This window comes from Erpetoichthys calabaricus, chromosome 3 (genome assembly GCF_900747795.2).
Source record: "Erpetoichthys calabaricus chromosome 3, fErpCal1.3, whole genome shotgun sequence".
Taxonomy (NCBI): Eukaryota; Metazoa; Chordata; class Cladistia; order Polypteriformes; family Polypteridae; genus Erpetoichthys; species Erpetoichthys calabaricus.
The window spans coordinates 70,023,239-70,036,449 of NC_041396.2; positions in this window are offsets into that span (position 1 = coordinate 70,023,239).

The window sequence follows — 13,211 nt, forward strand, 5'->3', positions numbered from 1 at the left end:
TGTTCACACCCCTAGGCGATACGGACGCTCGTCTAAAAATGCTGAAAGATTACCTTCACGTTGCTCCCTTCTGTGCAGCTGCTTTGTCAAGCGACATGCTTCCCGCACGGTGCTTCGCATACTTAAGAGCTCGAAGGGCACGTATTGATTTTTGATTGTTTGTTTTTCTCTCTCTCTGACATTCTCTGCTCCTGACGGAGGGGGTGTGAGCAGAGGGGCTGTTCGCACACTGGCCTAGAGGATACGGACACTCCTCTAAAAAATGCTGAAAGACTACCTTTACATTGTACATCCTTGCAGCTGCTTTGTCCGTTGGTGCTTCGCATACTTAAAAGCCAAACAGCCCTATTGATTTTTGATTATTTGCTTTTTTCTCTCTCTCTCTCTGACATTCTCTGCTCCTGACACGCACTCCTTTGAAGAGGAAGATATGTTTGCATTCTTTAATTGTGAGACGGAACTGTCATCTCTGTCTTGTCATGGAGCACAGTTTAAACTTTTTGAAAAAGAGACAAATGTTTGTTTGCAGTGTTTGAATAAAGTTCCTGTCTCTCTACAACCTCCTGTGTTTCTGTGCAATTCTGTGACCCAAGCGTGACAATATAAAAATAACCATATAAACAGGTGGTTTCTACTTCGTGGATTTTCACCTTTTGCGGGGGGTTCTGGAACGTAACCCCCGCGATCGAGGAGGGATTACTGTAATTTGGCAATGGTTTGTTGTCTCAGTTGCTTGCTGTTTTTGATCATGATGCACCTTTTCATTGTCTACCTGCTAAACTTTGCACATTTCAAGTATCACAGTGCCCACCCCTCAACACATCCGCTGCCTGTAGCATCACATGAAGCAACACAGCAGCTTCTCACTGTTTTGTTTAACCTAAAAATGAAGAAATTTTTTGTTTTTTTTTTGGTTTAAAAAATGATTATATATTTTTGAGACTGGCTTTGTGGAGATTTGATGTTGCGGCATTTGGCACTGGAGGCCCCACTGGAAGTGACAACATGTCATGTGATTTTCACATCGTGTGACCAGCAATGGCCATAGTAACTATAAACAAGACAGCCAAAAAAGGTCACCAACCATACAAAAAAAAAACACACAATATTAAACAAGTGGTAATGCATATACAGAATTTTATAACAGAAAATAACTGATTTGAAGGAAATCACAACAATTTATTACATAAATGAGCATGTAAGAGGCATTTTTTAGTTATTTAGGTTAGGTTAGGTTAAAGTGACATAAGTATTTACATAGTTATGTTCAGAGGTTTTGCTATATATTCTAAGATAGATGATGAAAGGTTCTATTATAACCCCTACAAAAGTAACTTGAAAATGTAATTTTCCAAATCATTTTTTGTTATTCTGAGTACAGACTAGTTTAATCTATGTTCTGCCTTGGGAAGGCATGCAGGGCAGACATTTTCAGATTGTTCTGAAGTGTATGTAGATTCAGCACAGAAAAGTAACATAACTTTAAATATACAATGTAACTGAAGTCTAAAATGAAAAAGCAGAGAGAAACAATTTTTCCTTTTTTATACCTTTTATTTTGCATTTGTGATAAACATTTCCTTAATTTTTGTAAACTTTTTTTGCATTTTCACTAAAGTTTTTTGAAAAAAAATTGATTGGATTGTGGATTTTCTTCTGTTTCACGTCTGACCTACGCTGGATCCTACCTTGCCAATTTAGTAGCTGCTTGATTTTGGGAACGTGGAAAGGATGCAGCTACAGTGAGAATCAAAGAAAGCTGAATTTCGAAGCCAAAATCAAAGTAATGTTCCAACAATTTTTATTGTAACTTGATTTTCTTACTCTTAACTATGGTAGAAAAGTTGATACATATGAATTCTGGTAAAAACTAGAACACTGAGAGCTGGGCGCAGCAATCGTATATATGAAAATGTGATGCAATGATGCAAATTTCATGGCTGGCAACAGTAACTTTAATGGTAAACAAATGGTTGCACCCGACACATGCCCACATAAAATGGTGTTGATTGCAAATAAAAAGAAACACCAATGTGATGAAGTCACTGTCACAGTGATAAAAATAACTAAGAAAACACTAAGAAAAAGAAAAAAACAATACAGTAATCCCTCCTCTATTGCGGGGGTTGTGTTCCAGACCCCCCCGCGAAACATGAAAATCCGCGAAGTAGACACCATATGTTTATATGGTTATTTTTATATTGTCATGCTTGGGTCACAGATTTGCACAGAAACACAGGAGGTTGTAGAGAGACAGGAACATTATTCAAACACTGCAAACAAACATTTGTCTCTTTTTCAAAAGTTTAAACTGTGCTCCATGACAAGACAGAGATGACAGTTCTGTCTCACAATTAAAAGAATGCAAACATATCTTCCTCTTCAAAGGAGTGCGCGTCAGGAGCAGATAATGTCAGAGAGATAGAGAGAAAAAAGCAAACAATCAGAAATCAATACGTGCCCTTCGAGCTTTTAAGTATGCGAAGCACCGCCGGACAATGCAGCTGCTAGGAAGGGAGCAATGTAAAGGTAGCCTTTCAGCATTTTTTTAGAGGAGCGTCTGTATCGTCTAGTGGTGCGAACAGCCCCCCTGCTCACACCCCCTCCGTCAGGAGCACAGAATGTCAGAGAGAGTGAGAGAGAGCCAGAGAAAAACAAACAATTACAAATCAATACGTGCCGTTCGAGCTTTTAAGTATGCGAAGCACCATGCAGGAAGCATATCGCTTGACAAAACAGCCACATTTAAGCCCAGCAAGGAAGAGAGCAATGTGAAGGTAATCTTTCAGTGTTTTTTGAGGAGCGGCCATATCTTCTAGGGATGCGAACAGCCCCTGTGCTCACAATATATTTGAGGAGTTTTATTTAATACGTAATACATGCTCTGATTGGGTAGCTTCTCAGCCATCTGCCAATAGCGTCCCTTGTATGAAATCAACTGGGCAAACCAACTGAGGAAGCATGTACCAGAAATTAAAAGACCCATTGTCCGCAGAAATCTGCGAACCAGCAAAAAATCCGCGATATATATTTAAATATACTTATATAGAGTGAAGCCGCGAAGGTTGAAGCGCGATATAGCGAGGGATTACTGTATATGCCATAACTGCATATGCACTAATTCTTAAGGATACAAAATTCAGAATCTAGTAAATAAACTTCATTCAATTCATAATTAGCTCCTTTCATCACCTGCAAGAGATATTAAACACATGTTTTCTTGTATAGTGGGCCTCTTTCTTTGCTGATTGTATTGGTGGTGTACTGACTGCAAAAAAAGCAGACGCTTAAAAACATTTAGAATGAGAATCAGGAGAAAGAACAAAGTCAAGGGCATAGCAAAGGTCAAGACTGGAAATGAAAGACTTCTGACAAAAAAAATCAAAAATGATGCCAAAAAGCAGAGCTAGTTTCTAAAACCACTAATTAAATATAAAAGAGTGGCAAGTTACTAAGTTTTGTCCAATCTTGGATGCAAAAGGATATTTGAGATGACCTTTAAACTTTTCATTAATTAGCCCTTGATGTTGTGACCCTAGAGCTCATGCCTCTAACCACTAGGACCTGCATCAGAGTAACTGAATCCACAAAATGGAGGAACCCATTGTCAAAACAAAATGGCGACTGAACAGATGGTTAATTAAATTCAACTTGGAAACAAGGGCTATAATCAAGAAAATGACCATCGAACTAAATTCCTGAGTATGAAATCCCCATAAATATCACGTACGTGATTTTTACAGCTCAAGAAAACCCTTACAAAATTAAATCAAACTCTATACATAACAGGTGGCACATTTTTAAGTCTTCTGAATATTTATTTATTTTTTCCTAAAAGCTATGTCACATTACGCAACTTTTCCAATAATTTTAAGTCATAGCATACATTTACATCATCTTAAACGAGCTAGAGACATGCTCATGTAAAATTGGTCATGCAATGTGACATGCCCATCAACTATCTAGCCTATGACTTACTCCAATAAAATCAAATAGGTTTAGTTGTAGAGGCGGGCTTTGTGTACATGAGAGCTGACAACCAATGAATGCTCATTTAGAATTACAATTCATACAATGCAGCAATGAGGAATAAGGAATGCAGGGGCTTTGGAACTCAAAAACAGAAGAGAAGCTTATTGGCTGATGTCTCATGTTTTACATACCATGAAAAAAAGAGGACCCAGACTGAGGATGAATTCACCGTAGCTGTTAACACGGCGTATAGCACAGACTCCATCAGGTGGAGTGCTTCTGGCTATCAGGAGCACGACTGTGAATTAAAAAGATTGGCACTCGCTCAGTAAAGTAGACATAACCAGCGATTTTCAGTCAGCAATTCAATCAGCAACTACGCTTGGTGAATCTGACATGCTTCACAACTAGAAGTCGAATAATGTGACATCGGCTTAAGCGGTGACATTGAGCTATAACACAGAAAAGTGTTTCATTTGACAGAAAATAATAAGAACCCACTACATACTTAGACATTAATTCAAAATGTGATCTTGATTTCTGGGTTACAATTTTGTAAGAGAACTGAAAACAGTGGAAATTACAGCAAATACAGTTACTGTATATCAGACAGGTAACTTGATGCATTAAATTTATGTTTTAAATTTTAATTTACATTTTAATACTGAACAGTTCCACATTAAAATTGCTGATTGTTTTTCAATTAATTATTGTTACTCTTATGTTAAGATTTGGCAGCAGTAGAAATTACAAAGTAATTTTAAAAGTAAGTAACTCATTAATGCAGTGGGTGTTGAAAACACAATCTGTAAGATAATGATTAATCTAAATTGTTTATTAAAGGAATTATGCAAACCTAAGAGCCATTCATTATTCTCTCTGTAAAAGGTAACTAATGTAACCATATGTGATGTCAGAGATATTACTGTTTTGGATATTAACCATTCAGACATTTGTATTTGCTGAATTATTTAGCTGCGGCTAACTGTGATTTTTCAATGCTGGAACAAATGTTCATGACTCCAATTACATTCTCATTTCCTTAACACTCAAGAAAAAAAGTACATGTTACTATGTGTTTTCCTAAACAAATTTATTTAAAAGTAAAGGGGAATTAAGAAAATAAATAAATAATGTTACATGGACCAAAATGATTTATGCAAGATTAAATGAATATGCCGGCATCATATTAATAATGTATCTAATTCCCCTTATACAAGTTAATCAGAAATAAGATGGTGTAGTACGTTTGTTTACTGTGCGTTTATTTTAATATTTTCAAATATGCAGCTCCTACGGAATCACTAATGCAATATTTTGGGCTGTCTGAACAATTCAAATGCAATGATTTTGTATGCCATGCATTTTTTTAACTTTAATAATGCAATATAATGCTTACAAATTAATTAACATATATGCAGTGCAAGTGAGTGACTGAGCTACACATTAAACACCAAAGGAGTTCAGAGAAAAGATAATTAAAACAGCAATTACCAAATAAGTGAATGTACAAATCCCAACAGCTGCGGAGTAAACAAACCTGCTTGAGACTGATAATGTACAGAAAGTGAACAACTAATGTTAATTGTAGTACAGTTTCAAAAGTACATTTTAATTATATAATTATGACTAAAAGTACAAAGCAAGAGAAAACGAGGTTTGGAGCTTATTAGAAATAAAAGATGTGACATACTGACATCTCTAAAATATTTGTTTACTGGTCTGACTATGGAGACCATTCAAAGACAAACATCTGCTTAATTTGAAAAGGCTTCAAAGGGTTCCATGCTAAAGAACCTGTTTGGGGTTGGCATTTCAAGGGGTGTTGCATGTAAAATATCAAAAATATGAATCACGGATCCAGCATCCTGGGTTTGAATCGTTGAACCAGTTGTCTGTATGTAGTTTGCACAATCCACTGATGTCTTCATGGATTTTTCTCCAGGTTTTCTGTCATTTTAAAGGCGTGCATGGTTGGTTGAGTGTGTAAAAGTAAAAAGACAGCAATTCCCATGTAGTTATTTTAAGCTACAGTGGGTATATCGGTTTTCCACATTTTGTTGTACTGAAATATGTAACTGGAGTCTTGCTCTTGGGTTCAGTTTTTCAACAAGGCTCTTAATGATGTAGACTTTGTATATTCTCCAGATGTCAGATTGCATTCCTACATTGCCCCAGGTGCTACCATGATAAGCTTTTGTTACCTGAACCCAGTAATTGAAAAAAGTGCTTCACAAAATGAGTTTTCACAGAAGAGCTGCAAACAGAAAAGCAGTGCTGAAAAAGCTAACATCAGGTTTCAAGTACTGTTTGCCAATTCAAGTGTTGTGACTGAGACAGCATTGTGTTATGGTTTCATTACATGTAGCACTGAAGAATAAAAAGGTAGACGGTGGCTGCAACATACAAAACAATCTTGGAGGAAAGTTGTAAGTTTGCAAGAGATCTGGGATTCGGGATTCTGCCAAACATGCCATCTTAAAACATAAAAATAAAAGTTTTTTTTTTGTTCTTTATTTCACCTTATACAATTTCTTGTGTTAGGAATTTGTTAGTTTTCGCATACCCCTTGGGGTCAGAGCACAGGGTCAGCCATTGTACAGCGCCCCTGGAGCAATTACAGGTTAAGGGTCTTGCTCAAGGGCCCAGCAGAGTAGGATCTCTTTTGGCAGTGATGGGGATTCGAACCGGGAACCTTTGGGATACGAGCACAGATTCTTAGCCTCAGAGCCACCACTCCGCCCAAAGTTCTGGAGCATCCTAGTCAAAGTCTGGATTCAAACTGACAAAGATGTGGCAATTTGTAAATTACTGTTTCTCAGCAAACAGCATCCAGCTTGAGCGAGCTTGCAAAGAGGAACGAGTGTAATCGGCAGTGTGTACATCTGCCAAGATGGGACATAAATTATATCCCTATTTAATATTGCCTTAATCTGCAAAGGGAGAATTTTTATAACATCAATCTATAGTGAGCATGCTGTGATTCAGTGACCCTATCAGGGTTGCTTTCTGCCTTCTGTCAGTTACTAACAGAAAAGTTTCTGAAGTCTTATATAAAATGAAAATCGAAAAATAGCTAATTCATAATGTATCTCTGCTGAGGATGGGTAGCAGTAAGAAAGAGTGTTGCACATTGCTTTTAAAATATTTGACTTATTACCTTCCAACACAGACTCACTGTACTGTTCCGGGCTGAAACAGAAAGTTATTAAAATTGTTATCTATAATGTTATATACCACCTACCCTCAATGGAGTTTCTTTCCATATGGTAACGACTCTGAACAATGTCAACCACAAATTCCATGTTTTATAAATGTACATATCCACTAGCAGTGAAATGCTAACTGATAGCTGTTAGGTTTTTGTAACCAGTTTTGAGTGCTGTTTTGGCTTTGTCATACGTTACTCCCATTTTTGGGGCCTTTGGAATCACCCTGCTGTAATTTCCTCACATTACTGGTCGCGAATGGCGCATTGTTGGGTTGGATGGGGTGGTGTTTGAAATACAAAGAACTTTTTATATACAGTAGTTCCACAGAACAAGGTATGGACAATAAGAATTTAATATTTGGATATTGTTTAGTCAACTTGAAGACTATGCATCTCCCCCCAGTAGTACTCTAAATGTTACTTAGTGCATTTAGCTTTCCATCAGTCAATCATCAAGCACTGTGTATTCCTTTCATCCCCTCTTGTCCTTTATTCTCTTAGACAGACAGACAGACAGATCCCCATTGGGAAATTTGGCTTTTTACAGAGGCTCTTTAAATAAATAAATGCATAAATAGATTGATAAATAAAAATATATGCATACACACTATGGTCTGAATACAGATCAGAATGACTGAAAAGGAAGAAAAATTTAAAAAGAAAAAAAACTTCTGACTTGCCAATCACAGTCACAGTGAGACCTTATGCAGATATATTGCTGTTGGTATACTGTAAAGGAGCTCCAGTAGCGTTTCTTGACACACTTCTGCTGAATAATTCATTAGCTGAAAGTGCTCAGTGTTAGTGTGTCAGAGAGAGTTAACATAGAGTTAACTCTAACTTCCTGGTAGAGCTCATACGGTATCTGCTGTCCTGGTTTTGTGAGCACACATTATGTGACTCAGTGTTCATACATTTTAAAAATACCTTACTGGGGCACTTCAAGTAACACTAGTTTTCAACCATTAATCAGTATCCTTTAAAAATATAGTCAATCTCACTTGAAATCACGGACATTCTTATTTTTTCGAAACATGACATCAGAAAACAAAGTATAGAACTATGGAACTATGAAAACAATCTTGTACATGGAAGCAATTCAATATATACACTTCCGGAGGGCCACACACTTTCTCTGGTCAGATTCATTGCTTATGGTGCTTGCCTGTATCACAAATATAATTGTCTGGCTCAGCACCAACTGTGAATCATAAGAAAATAAAGCTTACAGATTTTTTGGACTGAGTGTGATTTTGTAATATAAAAAATTATATACAAACCATTTCTTGTTGCTAAATGGTTGCAGTAAAGTATGTGCACTGATTTTAACCAGCACTGTCAGATGCCTTGCCATTATGCTTAGTTTATACACACAAGGCTGCCCAGTGTAAACAGAGAATACAAATATGTGTGCATGGACATCATAACTTTATATCAGAATCTATTGGTCAGGTTGTTTTAATCAGTTAAATATTGTCATGAAAAAAAAACAATTTAACCCCAGAATGAACCATTTTGATCTGGTAAGCTGGAAAATCTACTTTGAATTAAGAAAACACAATACATCAAGGTCATTTCAAGCTTGTGATTTAGCAAGAATTTAATGACATTTGTTAGTAGAAAAAAATGTATTATGCGAGTCCTGTCATGGTAGTACAGTAGGCAACTCGCATCAGATTAAAAACCTACAAGTTTTTCTTTATTAATAAAGATCCTTTTGTTGAATATGCTGTCTCTTCTTTATTGTTTTTCATTTTGACAAATATTTACAACACAGGATGTTTAGATATCATTATTTCCATCACTGTCTATTTTTTAAATATCCCTAGTATATGCATTCAGGACAATTCCAAATATTGCAAACTGCTCACTAACATGTGTCAGCTTACTACTGGTTTGCTATAGACAACCCTCCTATTTATGCTTGCTATTTCTCACATTGATGTGAAAATTAAAGTAACTGTTAAACAATGATATTTAATTGCTATTCAAGTATTTAAAATGCTAGTATATATTCATAACGCTGCTTTAGACCCAAACTCCAAAAATTCTTTTGTTCACTAGGGCCCTCAGAAAAGATTTGTAGATATTCTTTATATGCCTTTAGAGCATTTGGCTTCAAAGAATAAAGGGTGAAAAAGCAAAATTAGCATAATAAATTAAGACTCTCAATTTTAGCCTTTTAGTGCATACATAGCTTTGATTGTTTCTTCCAAATGCAGGTAGGTGGTATTCATGTAAAAACCATCAATGACATGACCTTTTAATTGTTGTTTGGGAGTTTCAAATAAAGTCAGCAGTGTTTAATGTATTGTTTCCAGTAATCCAATTCAGTAATTTACTATGCTTTGTATCATTACATTAACCAGCATTTAGCATAATAAAAGGTCTTTAAGAAGTGTGCATTTTTCATATGCTTTATTTTTTCCTTATTATGTTCTAGTGTTATTGACATTTTTCATTACACTCAGTTTGCTTTCATTTCATCATTTATTTTTAATCTCTCCAGAATGCTGGCAGCAAATACCTGACTCTAAATAATAATAAATCATTAATGTCATTGAATGTATGAGGTTATAAGAAATAAGAAAACCAAAAAGTGGATGTAAAAATATTAGCATGGGAAAAAAAAATCTATATTAAAGAAAGTAATTTTGATGTTTAAACATTGTTATAATGCATATTGTTTACTAATGTTACTGGGGACTAGGAAAATATTTCCACTGCATGCACCTGTGAAGTATAACAAAACTCATGAACAAATCCTTGGTGTCTTGCAGTGACTCACATGGGGAATGTAAACCCCAGCTTGGACAGCTAAGTGCCTGGCCTGAGGTACTGCCAACTACCTGAGCGCATATTACCTCAAGTCCTTTCATAGAGCTTCAGGAATATTTTTATGGTAGTTCTTACGACGATCTGAAAGCATATTTAGACTGAGCTGTTTGAGCTGACTGTTTGTTGGTCCCCTAGTTTCATTAAAGAATGCTGGGGCAATACCATTAGGGATAGAGTTAGTTTCATACTCTTCTTTGGGGCAAAGCAGGGCTTGGATTTCTCTGGGTCAAAAGAAAAACATGTACTGCAGTAAGTCCTGCATGCCTTGCTGACTTCACGTTCACACATTCATCACAATTATGGTGCATTTTGACGCTTGGGACAATACAATACTTGTTTTAATATGCTGAAACACAAAGGATGACAATGACAATTGACCTGAAATTTCGTACACATATACTACGTGACATCTGCTATATGCTTTTGGGGTGATGATTGACCTCCAAGGTTATTCCTATTTTTATTTTAGAATCAACTCTCGGCCGCGGCCAGGAGGGCGGCCATGCGGTGCATGTGTATGGGCGTCATTCTCATCCCTACCACCTTCGCCGTCACTTCCTCTACCTCTTCATATCTTAAATCATTCTTGAGGCAGATTGAAGACTTAACAGCCAGCTTAAGTGAAAAATTAAAGAAAACGTACTAAGTAATTGCAACACAAACACTGACTTAATCAGTGTTAACGCGAAAAGAAGAGAAGAAGAGGGCCACTAGGATGGAGAAAAGAAGAGCTGCTCAGGAAGCAGCAAGCGCATCAACCTCTGAGCAAACAAATGCTAAACGTACAGAGAAAGAGGATGAAAACTATGAATGCTCAAGGGAAGTATATTTGTGCAGTGTGCCGTTACTGGTATTTTATAAATTGACATAGTTATGTGTACCTTCTCACACTCAAAAAAATGTACAAATATACTACCAGAAATGTTTACATCACTTAAAACTGTGTAGTAAAAGCTAAATAAGTAATTACATGCTTCTGGTACTACTACTGCCCTCCGGCAGGCAGTACAAGACCATTAAAAGTAGAACAAAAAGATTTGCAGATAGTTTTTATCCATGGGCCATCAGAATATAAAAATTCTAAAAACTGAAAGAACTGTTAGAATTTTTTTCCCCTGTATGTATGATGATTAGTGAATAATAACTTCCACCCCTTATTTATTTATGTATCTATTTGTCACAGGGTGTGTGCTTTTTATATTATTTGCTTGTCATTGTTTGTTGTACTTGCACCATTTACAGATGTAGCTTTTACAATTTCATTGTACTGATACAATGACAATAAAGGCTTCCTTCCGCCTGAATGATCTGGAAAATACATATTACATATCCTACAGGATCCTTCTGGCATATACGCCTTATCATTGTCCAAAACAGTTTTTCTCTAAATAATTTGTATATAAATTTAATTTCTTCATACTTAGACATTCTGTGAGAACATGTTAATTTGTCTATTGTATTACAATGGCTGTGGTGTGAGATAGATAGAATGTGTAGTTGTGCTTTTGGCAAACTGAAAAGACATCTAGACTGCTTTTTTGCTGTTTGGAGCTAGGATAGACTCTTATGTGACTGATAAGTGAATGTGATAAACATTAGAACAGAAACATTAAATATCTATTAGTGGAGCTCCAGTTTCCCACACCCTATAATATTCCTAATCATTGTACTGTTTAAACACTGGAGTCAAAGTATTATGTTCTGTTTAAAAGTGTCTATTATGATTTATTTCTTTATCTTTAACTTAAAGTTTCACTTTTGTTAAATTTAGGGCACTAAAAGAATCCTAGTTACAATTACACTTATCGCACCAATCTTACCTCTAATAACAGTACAAATTAAATTTCTGAATTATCCATTCTTCAATTTCATGACGTATGCTTTCTGAAAAAATAAGATAACATTCCCATCCTGTTTATCCGTTCTGCTTTGTAAGAATTTCTGCTTCTTAGCACACAAATTAGGTTTGGTTTTACTTGAAAACTAAAACAATTATGGTCATGGGACAATGAAAATATGCAGGCTGAGTTAAGGAAAAATGTTAGGAATACAGTATGTATTTGAAAGCATACATGACTTTGTTTTTAAACAGCAGTTACTCACTTACAGTAAGTATATCACTAGAAGGAGTATCTTTTTGTGTTTTTGGAATGAGCTCTGTATGTAACACTCATCATATTAAATAGACAGTAGATTATATTAGTAATTATCATTAATTAAAATTTCTATGTGATTAACATATGATTAAATATAATAAAATATAACTGGATCAATCTAAAAAATGTAAAAAAAATCATTTACTTATATAAACAGTACATTTGACACAAATACAATTTATTTTTTATATTAGAATCTTATGTGACATATTTGCAATTACACAAGTGGAATGCTAAATAAATAAGTCTGAGTTGTGTCAGTTCTGCTGCACTACCATTACCAGAATTTAAGGGCACAGGTGTCCGTCTTTAACTTATAACAATAAATTATTCTTAATTTTGAGATTGTGATCATTTATGGTAGATAGAATGCCTAGGGGGGACTGGGTGGTTCTCGTGGCATTGGAACCCCTGCAGATTTTGTTTTTTTTTTTACCTCCAGCCGTCTGGAGGTTTTTTTTTTCTTTTTTTCTGTCCTCCCTGGCCATCGGACCTTACGTTTTCTATGTTACTTAGTATTGCCTAATATCATTCTTATATTTTGTCTTTTTCTTCTCTTTCTTCATCCTGTAAAGCACTTTGAGCTACATCATGTGTATGAGAATGTGCTATATAAATAAATAAATGTTGTTTATTAATTTATTGTAATAAATTAACTTTCTGTATGATTATTTTTGCTTAAGACTATTTATTTTTAGTCCTGCTCTTAAATTATTTTACATGTCAGTGCTTTGAAAATGGGCGGCACGGTGGCACAGTGGTAGCGCTGCTGCCTCGCAGTTAGGAGACCCGGGTTCGCTTCCCGGGTCCTCCCTGCGTGGAGTTTGCATGTTCTCCCCGTGTCTACGTGGGTTTCCTCCCACAGTCCAAAGACATGCAGGTTAGGTGGACTGGTGATTCTAAATTGGCCCTGGTGTGTGGGTGTGTGTCCTGCGGTGGGTTGGCACCCTGCCCGGGATTGGTTCCTGCCTTGTGCCCTGTGTTAGCTGGGATTGGCTCCAGCAGACCCCCGTGACCCTGTGTTCGGATTCAGC